Source organism: Hyla sarda, chromosome 4, assembly GCF_029499605.1.
Source record: "Hyla sarda isolate aHylSar1 chromosome 4, aHylSar1.hap1, whole genome shotgun sequence".
Classification (NCBI taxonomy): Eukaryota; Metazoa; Chordata; class Amphibia; order Anura; family Hylidae; genus Hyla; species Hyla sarda.
The window spans coordinates 286,775,323-286,798,579 of record NC_079192.1 but is presented as its reverse complement, the minus strand read 5'-3'; the positions used below and the strand labels follow the sequence as shown (position 1 = coordinate 286,798,579).

General features: G+C 46.3%; 1 long non-coding RNA gene across 1 annotated transcript in view; it reads left to right on the top strand.

Annotated features, from left to right (window-relative positions):
- Positions 1-23,257, top strand: part of LOC130369329 (uncharacterized) — a 54,870-nt gene that overhangs the window by 17,316 nt on the left and 14,297 nt on the right. Inside the window, exon 2 of the long non-coding RNA XR_008892721.1 lies at positions 7,894-8,010. This is a non-coding gene — a long non-coding RNA (uncharacterized LOC130369329). The remainder of the gene's footprint in view (positions 1-7,893; positions 8,011-23,257) is intronic.

The following is a 23,257-nucleotide window of genomic DNA, read 5'->3' as shown; positions in this document are numbered from 1 at the left end:
TCTCCTACTTTTCTTATTACTTTTTCATCATATCCTCGTTCAACAAATTTTTTTATCAACATTTCTTTATTTTTTTACATAATCTTCATCGTTACTACATATTCGTCTCGCTCTTATAAACTGACCTCTCGGTATTTCATTAAATGTTTGTGGTGCATGTTGATTTTGTCTAAGGAGAACATTATTTCTATTTGCTTGTTTTTTAAAAAGTGTAGACTCCAATTTCGTACCATTTTTAGATATTTCTACATCTAAATAGTGAATCTGCTGGTGATGTACTTCCATAGTAAACTCGATAAGCGGATGACAACTATTCAGCAATTGCACATACTCTCTCAGCTGTTCAACCGAACCTGCCCATAACAAAAATACGTCATCCATGTATGGAGTCCACTTGAGGACATGTTCACTTAAAGCAAAAGAATAAACAAATGCTTCCTCAAACTTAGACATAAAAATATTTGCTATACTTGGTGCGACAGGGGACCCCATCGAGGTACCCTGTATCTGCAAATAAAATTCTTCCACAAATCAAAAAAAATTTTTTTGTAAAATAATCTCCAGCAGATTCACTATGAAGGCAATTTTAGAGTTGCAGAGTGTGGGATCTTTAATTAATTCTTCCCTAACTGCGGCTATCCCTTTGTGTGTGGGAATATTTGTATAAAGACTCTTAATGTCTAATGTGCACAACAGTGCTTTTTCCGTAATTTCAAAATTTTCAATTTGATCTAAAAAATCATTAGTATCCCTTAAGCAATTTTTCAGTTTTTTAACAATCCTCTGCAAATAATTATCAACATATACTGCCAAAGGATGAAGGATGGAGTCGACCACCGAGACTATGGGACGTCCCGGGGGTCTCTCTCCATCCTTATAAACCTCAGGAAGTAGGTATAAAATAGGGATTCTAGGGTGGTTGTTAATTAAGGCTTTCTGAGTCAGAGTGTCAATCACTCCATTATTTACTGCTTCTTCTAATAAGATATGAATATCCTTTTTGAAGATCTCTGTAGGATCACCTTTTAATTTCTTATACACATTTTCATCACTTAATTGTTTTTCTGCCTCCTGTGTATATAATTATTTTCCCCATAGAACTGTTGCTCCCCCTTTATCCGCCTTCTTAACGACCACTCTATTTTCCTTCACTAGTTCAGTTAACGCACATTTCTCATCAAAACTAAGGTTATTAACTTTTTTATTTTTACATTTATCCCATTGTTCACACACGTCGTTCAAAACCACCCTCTGGAAACTTTCCAGAAGATGGCTGTGAACACTAGGATCAAATAAACTCGGTTTTCTCAATTTATCTGGGATATCTGTCAGATTGCATTGACCGACATTCTGTTTGGCTCTACTCGCATCATAGAAAAACATTTTTAAACGCAAGGACCTGCAAAATTTGAAAAATTCCACTTTAAAGTCAAATTTGTCCATTTCAAATGTAGGGACGAATCCTAACCCTTTATTAATAACTTTTTGTTGACTCTCAGTCATTTCAATAGGTAATATATTTATCAAGAGCTCACCTCCTTGTTTGTATTCTTTGCGCTCCGCGTTTTTATTTCTCCTTTGTTCGTATCTTTTTTCTTTATAGGAATTTTTTCTTCTTTCTGTCTTATTCCTAAAAAATCTTTCTGACTTTTCTGCTCCTTTACAAATTTTTGTGCTAGACTTGATTCACTTGTAGTGGAAAGGCTTTCACTTGATGAGAGTCTATTCGTATATCACCCTTTGCGGCGAACACTCCTTCTTTCCTTAGCCCAGGTATAAACTCTATCAAGCTGATGTCACGGGTGTCTATTTCAAATTTACTTAATTTTTTTTGCAGGATCGATGCTTTCAACTTAGAATGGGTGCTTTGAATGGGTTGAGCCCCCAGGTATACCCCAGTGCATTCTTGGTTTACTATTTAATTATTATATGGAATCAAAATGACATAGACTGGAGGTGGCACCAGCATGAGGAGACCAAAATGTGGCAGAATGACCAAGCCTGGAGGTGGCAGCAGCAAGAGTAGACCATACAGTGACGGAATGACAGAGCCTGGATGTGGCGGCAGCCTGACCAGACCAAAGGGCCTGATAATTTAAAAGATTAACCCCTTCATGACCCAGGGTTTACCCATTTTTGCACTTTCATTTTTTCCTCCTTACCTTTAAAAAACCATAACTCTTTCAATTTTGCACCAAAAATCCATATGATGGCTTATTTTTTGCGCCACCAATTCTACTTTGTAATAAAATCAGTTATTTTACCCAAAAATCTACAGAGAAACAAAAAAATTTCATTGTGCGACAAAATTGAAGGAAAAACACAATTTTGTAAATTTTGAGGGCTTCCGTTTCTACGCAGTAAATTTTCCCGTAAAAATGACACTTTCTCTTTATTCTGTAGGTCCATACGGTTAAAATGATACCCTACTTATATAGGTTTGTTTTTATTGTACTTCTGGAAAAAATCATAACTACATGCAGGAAAATTTATACGTTTAAAATTGTCATCTTCTGACCCCTATAACTTTTTTATTTTTCTGCGTATGGGACAGTATGAGGGCTAATTTTTTGCGTCGTGATCTGAAGTTTTTAGCGGTACCATTTTTGTAATGATAGGACTTTTTGATCGCTTATTATTCATTTTTTCATGATATAAAAAGTGACCAAAAATAAGCTTTTTTGGACTTTGGAATTTTTTTGTGCGTACGCCATTGACCATACGGTTTAATTAATGATATGTTTTTATAATTCGGACATTTCCGCATGCGAAGATACCACATATGTTTATTTTTATTTACACAGTTTTTTTTTTTTAAATAGGAAAAGGGGGGTGATTAAAACTTTTATTAGGGAAGGGGTTAAATGATCTTTATTCACTTTTTTTCCCACTTTTTTTTCCAACGTTATAGGTCCCATAGGGACCTATAACACTGCACACACTGATCTTTTACATTGATCACTGGTTTCTCATAGGAAACCAGTGATCAATGATTCTGCCGCTTGACTGATCATGCCTGGATCTCAGGCACTGAGCAGTCATTCCGCGATCGGACAGCATGGAGGCAGGTAGGGATCCTCCGGCTGTCATGTAAGCTGTTCGGGATGCCGCAGTTTTGCCGCGGCGATCCCGAGCAGCTCCCTGAGCTAACCGGCATTAGTTTACTTTCACTTTAGACGCGGCATTCAACTTTGAATGCCGCGTCTAAAGGGTTAATAGCGCGCGGCACTGCCGCGCGCTATTAGACACGGGTCCTGGACGTTGCTAGGTGCCGGGCCCGACACGCTATGACGAGGGGCCACGTTGTGGCCCCATGTTATAGAATGGGAGCCGACCCATACATGTAAATCATGGGTCGGGAAGGCGTTAAAGATATTTTTAAAAATTGCATGTGGCCATGTTAACATGTTTACTTGATGAAAAACTGCCTCACCGCAGAGTAGCTGACCCCTGTTCCACTGCCTCCCGGGCAGGTAGGCTGCCAAAAAGCAGGTTGTTTACCCCGAGCATGTTTGGCTCCAGACTTCCCACTGCTGCTACCATGCTGACTCCCAACCATGCTACCATCTTGCTGGCTCAACTGTTGCCTCACAGGCAACCTGCAACCCTCTTTCCTGATGATGAAGCCCCTTCTGCAACTGGCTCTCAAGTGCAATTGGCTTCATCATCATCGAGTTGTGTCAGCACGTCACTGATGTCCTCCTCAGGTTCCTCAACCGTGTGTGCTTCAGGAGCATGAACACTCCCCACACCACCTACGACGCCACTCTCCTCATCACTACTTGCCTGCCTAGCAAAGGAAGCGGCGGATGTCTCCTCCACTTCTTGGCTGGGCTGCTGACTGTCCTCTAGTAGATCGTCCTAACTAAAAAGTGGAGCTGAACCCATAGCATAGGATACTGCTTTGGGGGTGGGAACACCATAGGACAGATGCAATTGGAGGACAGGGACTGCTCCCGGGCTATGCCAACAGATGGTTGTGTCTGAGGAACCCACCGACTGTTGACTGGGGGTGTCAGATGCCACTTCTGATGAAGTGGATGACCGAGTTAACCAGTCAATGACAGCAGATGGGTTGCTGGTCGAGACATGACTTCTAGCTGATACCAGGAGCTCAGGCCTCTCTCTGCGACTCCTGCTGCCACTCGCTCTAGTCTGCTGTGACCTCTGCCTGCGGCTGATGAATTTAGGCCTCTGCCACTCCTCTCTGCACTTCCTGGCACTTCTCTGCCTGACATACTTAGTGCGTATATGAGGGGAGTACAATACGCTCCATTACGCTTAAAACAGTATTTGTCTAGAATAGCTGCAGGTATGTACTTTCGCTGGCCTTTCACAGTAACTAGGACCTTAAGACTTTAACCAGAACAAAATGGTACAACACTTAGATGTACATATATGGTATGCACTTATGAGGGGAGGACAATGCACTCCAGTACGCTTTAAACAGTATTTGTTTACAACACCAGCAGGTGTGTACTTTTGACTGGCCTTTTACAGTAACTAGGACCTTAAGACTTTAACCAGAACAAAATAGTACACCACTTAGATGTATGTATGTGGTAAGCACTTATGAGGGGAGCACAATGCGCTCCAGTACGCTTAAAAAAGTATTTGTGTACAACACCAGCAGCACATACTAGTGCTGCAGCACACAACCGCTGGGTACTACACCCAAAATTGCACTTTCTCTCCCAATCACTCCCTCCCTATCAGTGCTTCTAGACAGGATTTGTGCTTAAGCTGATTTGCTGTTCTGTCTCTGTCCCTCTCTTTAATAGAACGCTGTGCTGACTGGGAGGTGAATCACTGCAGTAAGAATGCTTTTCTGTTCAACACACACTGCTCTCTGTCCCTCTGTGCAACAGAATGCTGATGTGACTTGGAGGTGAATCACTGCTGGAAAAAAGCTTTTCTGGCAAACACACAGCGCTGTCTGTCCCCATCTATCTCTCTGCAATGAAAGGCTGAAGTGAATGGCCGCAATATGGCTGCCGATATATAGGGCTGTGACATCACAGGGGTGATTGCCTGCATGCTGCATGTGATTCAGGGTCATCCCACCTACCCTTGTTCTCGCCTTCCCAGGATTCCTTGCCCCATGTCCTCATATGTGCATCTGCCATTTTAGATGTCCTGGAGCTTAGACCGCTCTAAATAGAGTTTAATGAAGTGATTTGCTCGATCGAATTGCGACGATATTCGCATTTCTTGCAAATTGAATTTTTCCTGAAATTCGTAACGAATTCGGATTCATCAGATTCAATTCGCTCATCCTTAATCTTATCAATCCCCTATTTTAGCAACATTAGGAAGCAGATATTAGGTAAAATCACCCCCGCGATTAGACATCTTATCCCTATCCTTTGGATAGGGGATAAGATGTCTGGGGCGGAGTACCCCTTTAATAAAGTTTTAACCAAAAGTGCCTACTTACCACAATGTCAAGCAGGAAATCATTCTCTCTACCTTTTCTTCTCAGAATCCCGATCCCTAGATCTTATTCTTGTTAGAAGTTCTTTCTAGCTATATGTGAAGCATTTCTTATCCTGGAAAAAGGTGAAGCAATTCTTTCTTCTCTTTCCTGGAGATCCCAGAAGTTTTAACGCCCATAAGACTACTCTTTCCAGGTGGATAAGATCTACAATCTCTTTTTGTTTAGGTTTAGAGCTTAAGCTTAGGAAGCTTAAGTGCCGTCCTGGTGTTGGTTTGGCTTGTGCAAGTTGTGTTCATATAGGCAAAACAAAAAGACAGTTGTCGCTGTCAAACAGGGTAGGTGAATGCAAGTGAAAAAGAGAAAACATGCTGCACTTGCCTGGGCTCTTGCCATACTGGGAAACGCCCCTTGGACATTTTAACCAAATTTGAAAAATAACAAATAGGGTTATAGCTCACTGTTGCAGAGGGCTATTTAAATAAAAAAAAGGTATACCTAGAATTGTAATGGCTAACCGTATCATGGACTTATTTACACACCTGTTTTCCTGCTGACAGGTCCACTCCAATACAGTGACGCATTGTGTTTGACAAATTTGGCCCATCTGCAGGCACTGCTGTCTATGTTTAAACCACCAATAGGTTGGCTTACTTTATGTCAACATGCTGTGCCAAAATAATTGCTTACAATGCTACATTCAAGCCACATTAAATTATAACCCCTCCCCCTCCCTCCCATTGAGTAAGGCTTAAAAGTGTCTAAAAAGTTACTAAATGCATAATAAATTATTTGTTTGTTTTGACTTGATGCCAGGCCCAAAGTTCCAGGGGGGTTATGATCCACCACCAGACATTCAATCACCATAATTCAATCACATCCTGCAGATGCCATGAGTACATAGCTACTGCAGGCAGCAGAGCACATTTACATGTCAGGGGTTGCAAGTTGCAAGCTACCTGGTGCTTCCTTCAGTACAGGTACAGGTGACCATCTACTATTGCCTCATTGCCTAATGCCTAGCCTCTTTAATCTCTGTAGCTACTGTAGTGCTCTGTTGCTGGTAGCTGCCAATCCATCTTGCTGTTGCCATCTCTGCCAGCTAGCAGCTCCTACCTGCCCCCTGTTGGTTTGGCTGTTGGATAGTTTCTGTTCCTTCCTGGAGCCACAGGAGCAACTTTTGGTATGTTCTTTACCACAGGGCCCAACAGTAGTAAATAACAGCAACTAGATTAAGGAGTTTTCCACAGGCTAGCCGCTAGGGGATAACAAGCAGATTGGTTGGAGTCGTCTGACCACTGGGACCACTGCTGGTACTGACAATGGGGACATAATTGTCTCCAGGTAAATAGTATGGACAACCCCTGCAAGGCCATAACTTCTTTCTTGTCTATAGGGCTGCCGAACATGCAGATTGCGGGCTCGGTGTGCCCCAAAGATTAGAATCCAAAACATTGCTCCATACTTCTACCTCTGTCTGTCAATTGCTTTTGCTCTGGATAGTTTCTGACATAAACAAAGGTGGCAGCAGGGAGCACTGTGTCAGTCTGGAAAGAAATACATGACTTACTTTAGGTCATACAGCTGCCCTAGTACTGAAAGGCCTATATTTTTTGGCAGCAATAACTATCTGGCACTAGTTGATTTTTATTTTTTTTATTATACCCCTTTAGGGTACATTCACACGTACAGGTTCTGCTGCATATTTTCTGCAGCTGATTTTGCTACCCATTGAAGTTAATGGGTACCAAATCAAATACACAAAATATGCAGCAAAAATGTGCAGCAGATCCTGTACGGGTGAATGTGCCCTTAGGCTGTATTCACACGTACTGTATCCTGTGCAGGATTTGAAGCTGCAGATTTTAATGTAAACTAAATGACTGAACACTGCTTCAAATCTGCAGCTTCACAATATGTGCATCAAATATGCACAGGTTACCCAATGTGGGAATAGACCCTTAATAATTAATTTGACAAGTGATGCTTGGCAGCTGCCACATGCCTGTTGTTTTATATCCCAAAGAGGCAAAATGAGGTCAAATTATGGTTTATTGCAGTGATTACCATGAAATCATAGCAAATACTGCAGCATTTTGCTGTGGTTTTGCAATATTCACGGCAATAAACTGCGATTTATCCACACCATGTGAATAGACCCAGAAAGTGAACTAGACAACAAGAAAATGGCAGGGGGTTAGGTTTTAGATGCTGCGGACAGCACAGAGCCTATGGTGCACTTAATCCTTAGCGTGCATGACAGCTTGTTGTTATTTACACAAATTGCACCACATATCACACGTGGTCGTCATATCACGACATACATGAAAAACTGTTCAACTTGTCTCTGTTTCTGAAACTTCAGTTATGCACCTATGAAATGTACATATATTTGTATATATATATATATATATATATATATATATATATATATATATTATTTTTTTTACTGTATATAGGGTTGAAAAACAAATCATGGTACAGAAGATTGCTCTGGTTTCTTGCGGAATATTTATAACTTAGCACGTCAGCGGAGAATACATACAGTGAGCCATCTGGTCCTGCTGTGATTTATTGTAAGTAACAGAGAATGTCTATTGTTTTAGCTTAATTCCTGGATGTTAAGAGACTGAAAAATTGAGCTAGATATGTGATATCCATGAAATTATTGCTCAATTCACGTTAGAATTTAAAAATGATCTAAGCAGATTAGATTTCCCTCCAAAACAAAATTCCAAATAAAAGTGAGATGATTTGGATCTGCTTTAAAATTCCGTAAACACTCCTATAAATGCTGTTTATAGCCAAAAAATGACTTTTTTTTAGTAGAGAAGTGTAATGTTTCAATGTATTTCCTATCCTTATTCACTGGAATCATGAAATGAAGCTAAAGCATTAACCACAATTGTTTTGTATTTCATGAAGGCTGCCAATTGGATCTGGCACCCTAGATAGGTTTTCAGTTTTCCCTATAGCTTCTCAGCAATTAATGAAACATTTTTACATTTTCTACCACTTTTCCAACACTTTTAGTTTATTATAAGCTGCTGAGGAGCATGAAAAAAATATCTTTGTAAAATATCTCTGTAATACCCTAAGAAGTCAATAGGGTCTGTGGCGGATTTTTCACAGCAGAAATTCCACTGCCAAAAAACTGCCAGGGTGAGCCTGCCCCCATTCAAACTCCCAGTGGAAAACACGTGTGAACAAGCCCTTGGGGTATAAAAATAAATTGTACATTTCCTGAAGCTCATTAACCCCTCAGATTGCTGGGAAGATCTGATCATCCAACATGGCTCCCCTTACCTGCTCCTGCCGTCATCCCGGGGTATTCTCTTCTGGTCTGACATAGGGCAAACCAGAGAAGAAGATCGACGATAATACTGATCAGTGCTATGCCTATGCATAACACTGTTCAGCATATGCAATCTAATGATTGCCAGCAATAGTCCCCTATGAGGACTATAAAAGTGTAAAAAAAAAAATTATAAAAAAAGTAAAAAAAAAATGAGAAAGAGCCCCTTCCCCAATAAAAATGTAAATGGCCCCTTTTTCCTATATATAACATATTTGCTATCGCCGAGTGCGTAAATGTCCGAACTATCAAAATATAATGTAAAATATCCTGTTCGGGGGAACGGTGTAAATTTAAAAAAAAGTCCAAAATTGTTGCTTTTTTGTAAAAAAAAAAAAGGGGGGGATTAAAAAGCTAAATTTAAGTAAAAGTGGTACCAATAAAAACTACAGATCATGGTGCAAAAAACTACCCCTCATACTGCCCCATATACGGAAAAATGAGAAAGTTAGGTGGTCAAAAAAGGGCAATTTAAATTTTGTTAAAAAAGTTTGAGATTTTTTTTAAAGTGGTACAATGATAGAAAAGTATCTAACCAAGGGCATAATTTTAATCGTATTGAACCACAGAATAATGAAAACATGTCATTTTTACCATAAAGTGTACTTCCATAAATTGCAAAATTGCAGTTTTCTTTTCAATTTCCCCACACAAATAATATTTTTTGGTTGTGCCGCACATTTTATGGTAAAATGAGTGATGTCAATACGAAGTACAATTTGTCACACAAAAAACAAACCCTCATATGGGTCTATGGATGGAAATATAAAAGACTTGTGATTTTTAGAAGGCGAGGGGAAAAAGAAATACAAAAATAAAATGGGCTTGGTCCTTACGGGGTTAACTCCTTAACGACGCAGGACATATATTTATGTCCTGCGCCTGCTCCCGCGATATAACAGGTCATATTGGGTTGGTCCCGGCAGCCATCAACTGCCGGGACCCATGGCTAATACCGGACATCACCAATCGCGGTGATGCCCAGTATTAACCCTTCAGATACGGCGATCAAAGTTGACTGCCACGTCTGAAGTGAAATGAAAGCATCCCGGCAGCTCAGTCACAGGGAAATCACGGCATCCCGAACAGCTTGCAGGACACCAGGAGGATCCCTACCCGCTTCCTGCGTGTCTGATCGCCGAATGACTGCTCCGTGCCTGAGATCCAGGCTGGAGCAGTCGAGCGGCGATAACACTGATCAATGCCATGTTAATGCATGGCAGTGATCAGTGTGGGAAATCAGTGCATCCAATGTTATAACCCCCTATGGGACCTATAACTGTTACGCCGAGCGCTCCGGGTCCCTGCTCCTCCCCGGAGCGCTCGCTACACTCTCCCCGCTGCAGCGCTCCGGTCAGATCCACTGACCCGGGGCGCTGCGATTCCGCTTCCAGCCGGGATGCGATTCGCGATGCGGGTAGCGCCCGCTCGCGATGCGCACCCCGGCTCCCGTACCTGACTCGCTCTCCTTCGCTCCTGTCCCGGCGCGCGCGGCCCCGCTCCCTAGGGCGCGCGCGCGCCGGGTCTTTGCGATTTAAAGGGCCACTGCGCCGCTGATTGGCGCAGTGATTCCAATTAGTGTCTTCACCTGTGCACTTCCCTATATCACCTCACTTCCCCTGCACTTCCTTGCCGGATCTTGTTGCCATCGTGCCAGTGAAAGCGTTCCTTGTGTGTTCCTAGCCTGTGTTCCAGACCTCCTGCCGTTGCCCCTGACTACGATCCTTGCTGCCTGCCCCGACCTTCTGCTACGTCCGACCTTGCTTCTGTCTACTCCCTTGTACCGCGCCTATCTTCAGCAGCCAGAGAGGTGAGCCGTTGCTAGTGGATACGACCTGGTCACTACCGCCGCAGCAAGACCATCCCGCTTTGCGGCGGGCTCTGGTGAAAACCAGTAGTGTCTTAGAACCGGTCCACTAGCACGGTCCTCGCCATCCCTCTCTGGCACAGAGGATCCACCTCCTGCCAGCCGGCATCGTGACAGTAGATCCGGCCATGGATCCCGCTGAAGTTCCTCTGCCAGTTGTCGCTGACCTTACCACGGTGGTCGCCCAGCAGTCACAACAGATAGCGCAACAAGGCCAACAGCTGTCTCAACTGACCGTTATGCTACAGCAGTTACTACCACAGCTTCAGCAGTCATCTCCTCCGCCAGCTCCTGCACCTCCTCCGCAGCGAGTGGCCGCTCCTGGTCTACGCCTATCCTTGCCGGATAAATTTGATGGGGACTCTAAGTTTTGCCGTGGCTTTCTTTCCCAATGTTCCCTGCATCTGGAGATGATGTCGGACCTGTTTCCCACTGAAAGGTCTAAGGTGGCTTTCGTAGTCAGCCTTCTGTCTGGAAAAGCCCTGTCTTGGGCCACACCGCTCTGGGACCGCAATGACCCCGTCACTGCCTCTGTACACTCCTTCTTCTCGGAAATCCGAAGTGTCTTTGAGGAACCTGCCCGAGCCTCTTCTGCTGAGACTGCCCTGTTGAACCTGGTCCAGGGTAATTCTTCCGTTGGCGAGTATGCCGTACAATTCCGTACTCTTGCTTCAGAATTATCCTGGAATAATGAGGCCCTCTGCGCGACCTTTAAAAAAGGCCTATCCAGCAACATTAAAGATGTTCTGGCCGCACGAGAAACTCCTGCTAATCTACATGAACTCATTCACCTAGCCACTCGTATTGACATGCGTTTTTCCGAAAGGCGTCAGGAGCTCCGCCAAGATATGGACTCTGTTCGCACGAGGCGTTTCTTCTCCTCGGCTCCTCTCTCCTCTGGTCCCCTGCAATCCATTCCTGTGCCTCCCGCCGTGGAGGCTATGCAGGTCGACCGGTCTCGCCTGACACCTCAAGAGAGGACACGACGCCGCATGGAGAACCTCTGCCTGTACTGTGCTAGTACCGAACACTTCCTGAGGGATTGTCCTATCCGTCCTCCCCGCCTGGAAAGACGTACGCTGACTCCGCACAAAGGTGAGACAGTCCTTGATGTCTACTCTGCTTCTCCACGTCTTACTGTGCCTGTGCGGATGTCGGCCTCTGCCTTCTCCTTCTCTACCGTGGCCTTCTTGGACTCTGGATCTGCAGGAAATTTTATTTTGGCCTCTCTCGTCAACAGGTTCAACATCCCAGTGACCAGTCTCGCCAGACCCCTTTACATCAATTGTGTAAACAATGAAAGATTGGACTGTACTATACGTTTCCGCACGGAGCCCCTTCTAATGAGCATCGGATCTCATCACGAGAGGATTAAACTTCTGGTCCTTCCCAATTGCACCTCGGAAATTCTCCTTGGACATCCCTGGCTTCAACTTCATTCCCCAACCCTGGATTGGTCCACTGGGGAGATCAAGAGTTGGGGGCCCTCTTGTTCCAAGGACTGTCTAAAACCGGTTCCCAGTAACCCTTGCCGTGACTCTGTGGTTCCCCCAGTAACCGGTCTCCCTAAGGCCTATATGGACTTCGCGGATGTTTTCTGCAAAAAACAAGCTGAGACTCTACCTCCTCACAGGCCTTATGATTGTCCTATCGACCTCCTCCCGGGCACTACTCCACCCCGGGGCAGAATTTATCCTCTCTCCGCCCCAGAGACTCTTGCCATGTCTGAATACGTCCAGGAAAATTTAAAAAAGGGCTTTATCCGTAAATCCTCCTCTCCTGCCGGAGCCGGATTTTTCTTTGTGTCCAAAAAAGATGGCTCCCTACGTCCTTGCATTGACTACCGCGGTCTTAATAAAATCACGGTTAAGAACCGCTACCCCCTACCCCTCATCTCTGAACTCTTTGATCGCCTCCAAGGTGCCCACATCTTTACTAAACTGGACTTAAGAGGTGCCTATAACCTCATCCGCATCAGAGAGGGGGATGAGTGGAAAACGGCATTTAACACCAGAGATGGACACTTTGAGTATCTGGTCATGCCCTTTGGCCTGTGCAACGCCCCTGCTGTCTTCCAAGACTTTGTTAATGAAATTTTTCGTGATCTGTTATACTCCTGTGTTGTTGTATATCTGGACGATATCCTAATTTTTTCTGCCAATCTAGAAGAACACCGCCAGCATGTCCGTATGGTTCTTCAGAGACTTCGTGACAATCAACTCTATGCCAAAATTGAGAAATGTCTGTTTGAATGCCAATCTCTTCCTTTTCTAGGATATTTGGTCTCTGGCCAGGGACTACAAATGGATCCAGACAAACTCTCTGCCGTCTTAGATTGGCCACGCCCCTCCGGACTCCGTGCTATCCAACGCTTTTTGGGGTTCGCCAATTATTACAGGCAATTTATTCCGCATTTTTCTACCGTTGTGGCCCCTATCGTGGCTTTAACCAAAAAAATGCCGATCCCAAGTCTTGGCCTCCTCAAGCGGAAGACGCCTTTAAACGACTCAAGTCTGCCTTTTCTTCGGCTCCCGTGCTCTCCAGACCTGACCCTTCCAAACCCTTCCTATTGGAGGTTGATGCCTCCTCAGTGGGAGCTGGAGCTGTTCTTCTACAAAAAAATTCTTCCGGGCATGCTGTCACTTGTGGTTTTTTTTCTAGGACCTTCTCTCCGGCGGAGAGGAACTACTCCATCGGGGATCGAGAGCTTCTAGCCATTAAATTAGCACTTGAGGAATGGAGGCATCTGCTGGAGGGATCAAGATTTCCAGTTATTATATACACCGACCACAAGAACCTCTCCTACCTCCAGTCTGCCCAACGGCCGAATCCTCGCCAGGCCCGGTGGTCTCTGTTCTTTGCCCGATTTAATTTTGAGATTCACTTTCGTCCTGCCGATAAGAACATTAGGGCCGATGCTCTCTCTCGTTCCTCGGATGCCTCAGAAGTTGAACTCTCTCCGCAACACATCATTCCACCTGACTGCCTGATCTCCACTTCTCCAGCCTCCATCAGGCAAACTCCTCCGGGGAAGACCTTTGTTTCTCCACGCCAACGCCTCGGAATCCTCAAATGGGGCCACTCCTCCCATCTCGCAGGTCATGTGGGCATCAAGAAATCTGTGCAACTCATCTCCCGCTTCTATTGGTGGCCGACTCTGGAGACGGATGTTGTGGACTTTGTGCGAGCCTGCACTATCTGTGCCCGGGATAAGACTCCTCGCCAGAAACCCGCTGGTTTTCTTCCTCCCCTGCCTGTCCCCGAACAGCCTTGGTCTCTGATTGGTATGGATTTTGTTACTGATTTACCCCCTTCCCGTGGCAACACTGTTATTTGGGTGGTCGTTGATCGATTCTCCAAAATGGCACATTTCATCCCTCTTCCTGGTCTTCCTTCAGCGCCTCAGTTGGCTAAACAATTTTTTGTACACATTTTTCGTCTTCACGGGTTGCCTACGCAGATCGTCTCGGATAGAGGCGTCCAATTTGTGTCTAAATTCTGGAGGGCTCTCTGTAAACAACTCAAGATTAAATTAAATTTTTCTTCTGCATATCATCCCCAGTCCAATGGACAAGTAGAAAGAATTAACCAGGTCTTGGGTGATTATTTGCGACATTTTGTTTCCTCCCGCCAGGATGACTGGGCAGATCTCCTTCCATGGGCCGAATTCTCGTATAACTTCAGAGTCTCTGAATCTTCCTCCAAATCCCCATTTTTCGTGGTGTACGGCCGTCACCCTCTTCCCCCCCTCCCTACCCCCTTGCCCTCTGGTCTGCCCGCTGTGGATGAAATTTCTCGTGACCTTTCCATCATATGGAGAGAGACCCAAAAATCTCTCTTACAGGCTTCATCACGCATGAAGAAGTTCGCGGATAAGAAAAGAAGAGCTCCTCCCGTTTTTTCCCCTGGAGACAAGGTATGGCTCTCCGCTAAATATGTCCGCTTCCGTGTCCCTAGCTACAAGTTGGGACCACGCTATCTTGGTCCTTTTAAAATTTTGTGTCAAATTAATCCTGTCTCTTACAAACTTCTTCTTCCTCCTTCTCTTCGTATCCCTAATGCCTTTCACGTTTCTCTTCTTAAACCACTCATCCTCAACCGTTTTTCTCCCAAATCTGTTCCTCCCACTCCTGTTTCCGGCTCCTCGGACATCTTCTCTGTCAAAGAGATCTTAGCTTCTAAAAAGGTCAGAGGGAAAACTTTTTTTTTAGTGGACTGGGAGGGTTGTGGTCCTGAAGAGAGATCCTGGGTGTTACGCCGAGCGCTCCGGGTCCCCGCTCCTCCCCGGAGCGCTCGCTTCACTCTCCCCGCTGCAGCGCTCCGGTCACATCCTCTGACCCGGGGCGCTGCGATTCCGCTGCCAGCCGGGATGCGATTCGCGATGCGGGTAGCGCCCGCTCGCGATGCGCACCCCGGCTCCCGTACCTGACTCGCTCCCCGTCTGTTCTGTCCCGGCGCGCGCGGCCCCGCTCCCTAGGGCGCGCGCGCGCCGGGTCTCTGCGATTTAAAGGGCCACTGCGCCGCTGATTGGCGCAGTGGTTCCAATTAGTGTGTTCACCTGTGCACTTCCCTATATCACCTCACTTCCCCTGCACTCCCTTGCCGGATCTTGTTGCCATTGTGCCAGTGAAAGCGTTCCTTGTGTGTTCCTAGCCTGTGTTCCAGACCTTCTGCCGTTGCCCCTGACTACGATCCTTGCTGCCTGCCCCGACCTTCTGCTACGTCCGACCTTGCTTCTGCCTACTCCCTTGTACCGCGCCTATCTTCAGCAGCCAGAGAGGTGAGCCGTTGCTAGCGGATACGACCTGGTCACTACCGCCGCAGCAAGACCATCCCGCTTTGCGGCGGGCTCTGGTGAAAACCAGTAGTGGCTTAGAACCGGTCCACTAGCACGGTCCACGCCAATCCCTCTCTGGCACAGAGGATCCACTACCTGCCAGCCGGCATCGTGACACTGGGAACCTGAGGACAACATCCTAGACAAAAGTCTGCTCCTCAGGTTCTCAGGCTCTAAGAAGAGGGGGAGACCCAAGGGGGGGGGTACTGTTACGCCGAGCGCTCCGGGTCCCTGCTCCTCCCCGGAGCGCTCGCTACACTCTCCCCGCTGCAGCGCTCCGGTCAGATCCACTGACCCGGGGCGCTGCGATTCCGCTTCCAGCCGGGATGCGATTCGCGATGCGGGTAGCGCCCGCTCGCGATGCGCACCCCGGCTCCCGTACCTGACTCGCTCTCCTTCGCTCCTGTCCCGGCGCGCGCGGCCCCGCTCCCTAGGGCGCGCGCGCGCCGGGTCTTTGCGATTTAAAGGGCCACTGCGCCGCTGATTGGCGCAGTGATTCCAATTAGTGTCTTCACCTGTGCACTTCCCTATATCACCTCACTTCCCCTGCACTTCCTTGCCGGATCTTGTTGCCATCGTGCCAGTGAAAGCGTTCCTTGTGTGTTCCTAGCCTGTGTTCCAGACCTCCTGCCGTTGCCCCTGACTACGATCCTTGCTGCCTGCCCCGACCTTCTGCTACGTCCGACCTTGCTTCTGTCTACTCCCTTGTACCGCGCCTATCTTCAGCAGCCAGAGAGGTGAGCCGTTGCTAGTGGATACGACCTGGTCACTACCGCCGCAGCAAGACCATCCCGCTTTGCGGCGGGCTCTGGTGAAAACCAGTAGTGTCTTAGAACCGGTCCACTAGCACGGTCCTCGCCATCCCTCTCTGGCACAGAGGATCCACCTCCTGCCAGCCGGCATCGTGACAATAACATTGCAAAAAAAAAAAAAAAAGTGAAAAAATGGTGTTAATAAATGTGATTTAACCCCTTTCCTAATAAAAGTTTGAATCACCCCTCTTTTCCCATAAAAACTATGTAAATAAAAATAAATATAAACATATGTGGTATCGCCACGTGCAGAAATGCCCAAACTATAAAAATATATCATTAATTAAACCGCATGGTCAATGGCGTACACGTAAAAAAAAAATTCCAAAGTCCAAAATAGCGTATTTTTGGTCACTTTTTATAACATTAAAAAATGAATAAAAAGATAAAAACTTCAGATCACAGCACAAAAAAATTAGTCCTCATACATCACCATATGTGGAAAAATAAAAAAGTTATAGGGGTCAGAAGATGACATTTTTAAACATATAAATTTTCCTGCATGTAGTAGGGTATCATTTTAATCGTATGGACCTACAGAATAAAGAGATGGTGTAATTTTTACCGAAAAATTTACTGAATTGGTGGCACAAAAAATAAGTTATAAAATGGATTTTTAGGTGGAAAATTTAAAGGATTATGATTTTTAAAAGGTAAGGAGGAAAAAAACTAAAATGCAAAAACTGAAAAACGCTTAGTCCTTAAGGGGTTAAAGATGTGACGGGGCATATTATTTTTTTTTAAAGAGGATTTTTTTTTTTTTTAAGACTTTTTTTTGTTTTGTTTTTAAGTGTGTACTTTGTCTGCAGCCTTGTATAGATAGGTAAATGGGATTTGTGGGGGGGGGGGGGGGGGGGGGAGTGCTGCACTGATTTTGTAGGAGATATTTTTACCTGGGGCACAACTACATACAGTACCCCTATTATTGGTCACTGGGAGATGGAAGAACAGGGCCAGATAGCAATGCAGTTTTATGGGTAACTTTTCTTACCAGTAACAGATCATCCACACGTGGAGGCACAGTTCTTGAACAGTTTTCAGTTTCAACACAAATAAAACAGCAAACAGGTGGTGTGGTTGGTGCAATGTTAACCCCTAAAACTCAGTAGGTGTTCTGAGCTAGTTCCTGACATGTTTAGAGTACTTGAGGTGACAACAATGACACCGGTTGGCTACCAGTGGTAACAGAAGGTCCAAACCCGAGGTCCACAAAGGTTTCAGATTGCTAAAATATCCATAACAAAATGTGATCCTCTCAGGTATTACATAGCTGACAGGTTCCCTTTCAGTAATAATCCCTTAGTGTTCCCTTTTCAGTAATAATGCACCTTAAAGGGGTACTCTGGTGGAAAACTTTTTTTTTTTTTTTTTATCAACTGGTGCCAGAAAGTTAAACATATTTTGTAAATTACTTCTAATAAAAAATATTTATCCTTCCAGTACTTATCAGCTGCTGAATACTACAGAGGAAATTATTTTCTTTTTGGAACACAGATCTCTCTGCTGACATCATGAGACAGTGCTCTCTGCTGACATCTCTGTCCATTTTAAGAACTGTCCAGAGTAGGAGAAAATCCTGATAGCAAACATATACTGCTTTGGACAGTTCCTAAAATGGACAGAGATGTCAGCAGAGAGAACTGTGCTTGTGATGTCAGCAGAGAGCACTGTGTTCCAAAAAGAAAATAATTTCCTCTGTATTATTCAGAAGCTAATAAGTACTGGAAGGATAAAGATTTTTTATTAAAAAAAAATTACAAAATATGTTTAACTTTCTGGCACCAGTTGTTTAAAAAAAAAAGTTTTCCAGCGGAGTACCCCTTTAACCCCTTAAGGACCCAGCCCTTTTCACCTTAAGTTTTGCAATTCTGACCACTGTCACTTTGAACATTAATAACTCTGGAATGCTTTTAGTTATCATTCTGATTCCGAGATTGTTTTTTCGTGACATATTCTACTTTAACATAGTAGTACATTTTTGTGGTAACTTGCATCCTTACTTGGTGAAAAATCCCCAAATTTGATGAAAAAAAATGAAAATGTTGCATTCTTCTTACTTTGAAGCTGTCACGATGCCGGCTGGCAGGAGGTGGATCCTCTGTGCCAGAGAGGGATAGCGAGGACCGTGCTAGTGGACCGGTTCTAAGACACTACAGGTTTTCACCAGAGCCCGCCGCAAAGCGGGATGGTCTTGCTGCGGTGGTAGTGACCAGGTCGTATCCACTAGCAACGGCTCACCTCTCTGGCTGCTGAAGATAGGCGAGGTACAAGGGAGTAGGCAGAAGCAAAGTCGGACGTAGCAGAAGGTCGGGGGCAGGCGGCAAGGTTCGTAGTCAGGGGAGATAGCAAAGTTCTGGTACACAGGGTATAAACACACAAAAACGCTTTCACTAGGCTCTAGGGCAACAAGATCCGGCAAGGAAGTGCAAGGGAGGAGACTAGATATAGCCAGGAAACAGATGGGAACCAATTAAGCTAATTGGGCCAGGCACCAATCATTGGTGCACTGGCCCTTTAAGTCTCAGGGAGCTGGCGCGCGCGCGCCCTAGAGAGCGGAGCCGCGCGCGCCAGCACATGACCGCAGGAGACGGGAACGGGTAAGTGACCTGGGATGCGATTCGCGAGCGGGCGCGTCCCGCTGTGCGAATCGCATCCCCAACGGCCATGACAGGGCAGCGCTCCCGGTCAGCGCTGACCGGGGAGCTGCAGGGAGAAAGGCGCCGTGAGCGCTCCGGGGAGGAGCGGGGACCCGGAGCGCTAGGCGTAACAGTACCCCCCCCCCTTAGGTCTCCCCTTCTCTTTATCGGGTAACTGCCTCCCCTGGGATGAGGACACCGGGAAAGGAAGGAGGGATTCCTCAACGGCAGGCAGAACCGCAGGAGTAGGAATGGGGAGAGAGGGCAGAGGGCGAGACCTGGCACGGGGCAGTGTGACACCAGGACGAGGGCCATGAGGGGACACAGAAGCTTGCCTGGGAGGGGGGGAGGAGCATTTCCTGTGGCAGGCAGAGTCCTTAATGACCTTAGGGGGACCGGATACAGGAGGAACCACAGAGTTACGGCAAGGGTTACTGGGAACCGGTTTTAGACAGTTCTTGGCACAAGAGGACCCCCAACTCTTGATCTCCCCAGTGGACCAATCCAGGGTTGGGGAATGAAGTTGAAGCCAGGGAAGTCCAAGGAGAATTTCCGAGGTGCAATTGGGGAGGACCAAAAGTTCAATCCTCTCGTGATGAGATCCGATGCTCATAAGAAGGGGCTCCGTGCGGAAACGTATGGTACAGTCCAACCTGGCTCCGTTGACCGCGGAGATGCGGAGTGGCTTGACAAGACGGGTCACCGGAATATGGAATTTATTCACAAAGGACTCCCGAATAAAATTCCCAGAAGCTCCAGAGTCCAGACAGGCCACGGCTGAGAGGGGAGAGCTGGCTGAAGTGGAAATCCGAACAGGTACCGTGAGACGTGGAGAAGCCGACTTGGCATCAAGAGACGCCACACCCACGAGAGCTGAGTGTGAGCGTGCGTTTCCCAGACGTGGAGGACGGATTGGGCAATCCACCAGAAAATGTTCAGTACTGGCACAGTACAAACAAAGATTCTCTTCCTTACGGCGATTCCTCTCTTCCAGGGTCAGGCGAGACCGATCCACTTGCATGGCCTCCTCGGCGGGAGGCCTAGGCGCAGATTGCAGTGGAGACTGTGGGAGAGGTGGCCAGAGATCTAAGTCTTTTTCCTGGCGGAGCTCTTGATGCCTCTCAGAAAAACGCATGTCAATGCGAGTGGCTAGATGAATGAGTTCATGCAGGCTAGCAGGAGTCTCTCGTGCGGCCAGAACATCTTTAATGTTGCTGGATAGGCCTTTTTTAAAGGTCGCGCAGAGAGCCTCATTATTCCAGGAAAGTTCAGAAGCAAGAGTACGGAATTGTATGGCGTACTCGCCAACGGAGGAATTACCCTGGACCAGGTTCAGCAGGGCAGTCTCAGCAGAAGAGGCTCGGGCAGGTTCCTCAAAGACACTTCGAATTTCCGAGAAGAAGGAGTGTACAGAGGCAGTGACGGGGTCATCACGGTCCCAGAGCGGTGTGGCCCATGACAGGGCTTTTCCAGACAGAAGGCTGACTACGAAAGCCACCTTAGACCTTTCAGTAGGAAACTGATCCGACATCATCTCCAGATGCAGGGAACATTGGGAAAGAAAGCCACGGCAAAACTTAGAGTCCCCATTAAATTTGTCCGGCAAAGACAGGCGGAGGCTAGGAGTGGCCACTCGCTGCGGAAGAGGTGCAGGAGCTGGCGGAGGAGATGGTTGCTGCTGCTGTAGCTGAGACTGAATCTGCTGTAGCTGCGACTGGAGTTGCTGAGTCATGGTGGTCAAGTACGACAGCTGGTGATCTTGTTGGGCAATCTGTCGGGCTTGCTGGGCGACCAGTGTGGGGAGGTCGGCGACAACAGGCAGAGGAACTTCAGCGGGATCCATGGCCGGATCTACTGTCACGATGCCGGCTGGCAGGAGGTGGATCCTCTGTGCCAGAGAGGGATAGCGAGGACCGTGCTAGTGGACCGGTTCTAAGACACTACAGGTTTTCACCAGAGCCCGCCGCAAAGCGGGATGGTCTTGCTGCGGTGGTAGTGACCAGGTCGTATCCACTAGCAACGGCTCACCTCTCTGGCTGCTGAAGATAGGCGAGGTACAAGGGAGTAGGCAGAAGCAAAGTCGGACGTAGCAGAAGGTCGGGGGCAGGCGGCAAGGTTCGTAGTCAGGGGAGATAGCAAAGTTCTGGTACACAGGGTATAAACACACAAAAACGCTTTCACTAGGCTCTAGGGCAACAAGATCCGGCAAGGAAGTGCAAGGGAGGAGACTAGATATAGCCAGGAAACAGATGGGAACCAATTAAGCTAATTGGGCCAGGCACCAATCATTGGTGCACTGGCCCTTTAAGTCTCAGGGAGCTGGCGCGCGCGCGCCCTAGAGAGCGGAGCCGCGCGCGCCAGCACATGACCGCAGGAGACGGGAACGGGTAAGTGACCTGGGATGCGATTCGCGAGCGGGCGCGTCCCGCTGTGCGAATCGCATCCCCAACGGCCATGACAGGGCAGCGCTCCCGGTCAGCGCTGACCGGGGAGCTGCAGGGAGAAAGGCGCCGTGAGCGCTCCGGGGAGGAGCGGGGACCCGGAGCGCTAGGCGTAACAGAAGCTCTCTGCTTGTAAGGAAAATGGATATTCAAAATACATTTTTTTTGGATTCACATAAACAACATGTCTAATTTATGTTTGCATCATAAAATCATAAAATTGATGAGTTTTTACTTTTGGAAGACACCAGAGGGCTTCAAAGTTCAGCAGCAATTTTCCAATTTTTCACAACATTTTAAAAACTCACTCTTTTTCAGGGACCAGTTCAGTTATGAAGTGGATTTGAAGGGTCTTCATATTAGAAATACCTCACAAATGACCCCATTATAAAAACTGCACCCCAAAAGTATTCAAAATGACATTCAGTGTTTTAACCCTTTAGGTGTTTCACAGGTATAGCAGCGAAGTGAAGGAGAAAATTCAAAATCTTCATTTTATACACTCGCATGTTCTTGTAGACCCAATTTATGAATTTTTGCAAGGGGTAAAAAGGAGAAAATTTTTACATGTATTTGAAACCCAATTTTTCTCGAGTAAGAACATACCTCATATGTCTATGTTAATTGTTCAGTGGGCGCAGTAGAGGGCTCAGAAGGGAAGGAGCGACAAATGGTTTTTGGGGTGGCATGTCACCTTTAGGAAGCCCCTATGGTGCCAGAACAGTAAAAAAAAACACATGGCATACCATTTTGGAAACTAGACCCCTCTGGGAACGTAACAAGGGGTAATGTGAACCTTAATACCCCACAGGTATTTCACGACTTTTGCATATGTAAAAAAAAAAAAAATTTTTTACCTAAAATGCTTGGTTTCCCAAAAATTTTATATTTTTAGAAAGGGTAATAGCAGAAAATAACTCCCAAAATTTGAAGCCCAATTTCTCCTGATTCAGAAAACACCCCATATGGGGGTGAAAAGTGCTCTGTTGGTGCACTACAGGTCTCAGAAGAGAAGAAGTCACATTTTTTAAAAAGGGTAATAGCAGAAAATACCCCCCAAAATTTGTAACACAATTTCTCCCGAGTATGGCGATACCCCATATGTGACCCTAAACTGTTGCCTTGAAATACGACAGGGCTCCAAAGTGAGAGCGCCATGCGCATTTGAGGCCTGAATTAGGGATTTGCATAGGGGTGGACATAGGGGTATTCTACGCCAGTGATTCCCAAACAGGGTGCCTCCAGCTGTTGTAACACTCCCAGCATGCCTGGACAGTCAGTGGCTGTCTGGCAATACTGGGAGTAGTTGTTTTGCAACAGCTGGAGGCTCCTTTTTGGAAACAGTGTCATACCAGACGTTTTTCAATTTTATTGGGGAGGGGGGCTGTGTAGGGGTATGTGTATATGTAGTGTTTTTTTACTCTTTATTTTATTGTGTGTTAGTGTAGTGTAGTGTTTTTAGGGTACATTCGCACTGGCAGGGGTTCATAATAGTTTCTCGCTGGCAGTTTGAGCTGCGGCAGAAAATTTGCCGCAGCTCAAACTTGCAGCCTGATACTTACTGTAAACCTCCGCCCATTTGAGTGTACCCTGTACATTCACATGGGGGGGGGGGGGGGATGGACATCCAGCTGTTGCAAAACTACAACTCCCAGCATGCACAGTCTATCAGTGCATGCTGGGAGTTGTAGTTTTGCAACAGCTGGAGGCACACTGGTTGTGATACACCGAGTTTGGTAACAAACTCAGTGTTTTGCAACCAGTGTGCCTTCAGCTGTTGCAAAACTACAACTCCCAGAATGCACTGATAGACCGTACATGCTGGGAGTTGTAGTTATGCAACAGCTGGAGGCATACTACTTTGGCTGGGGATGC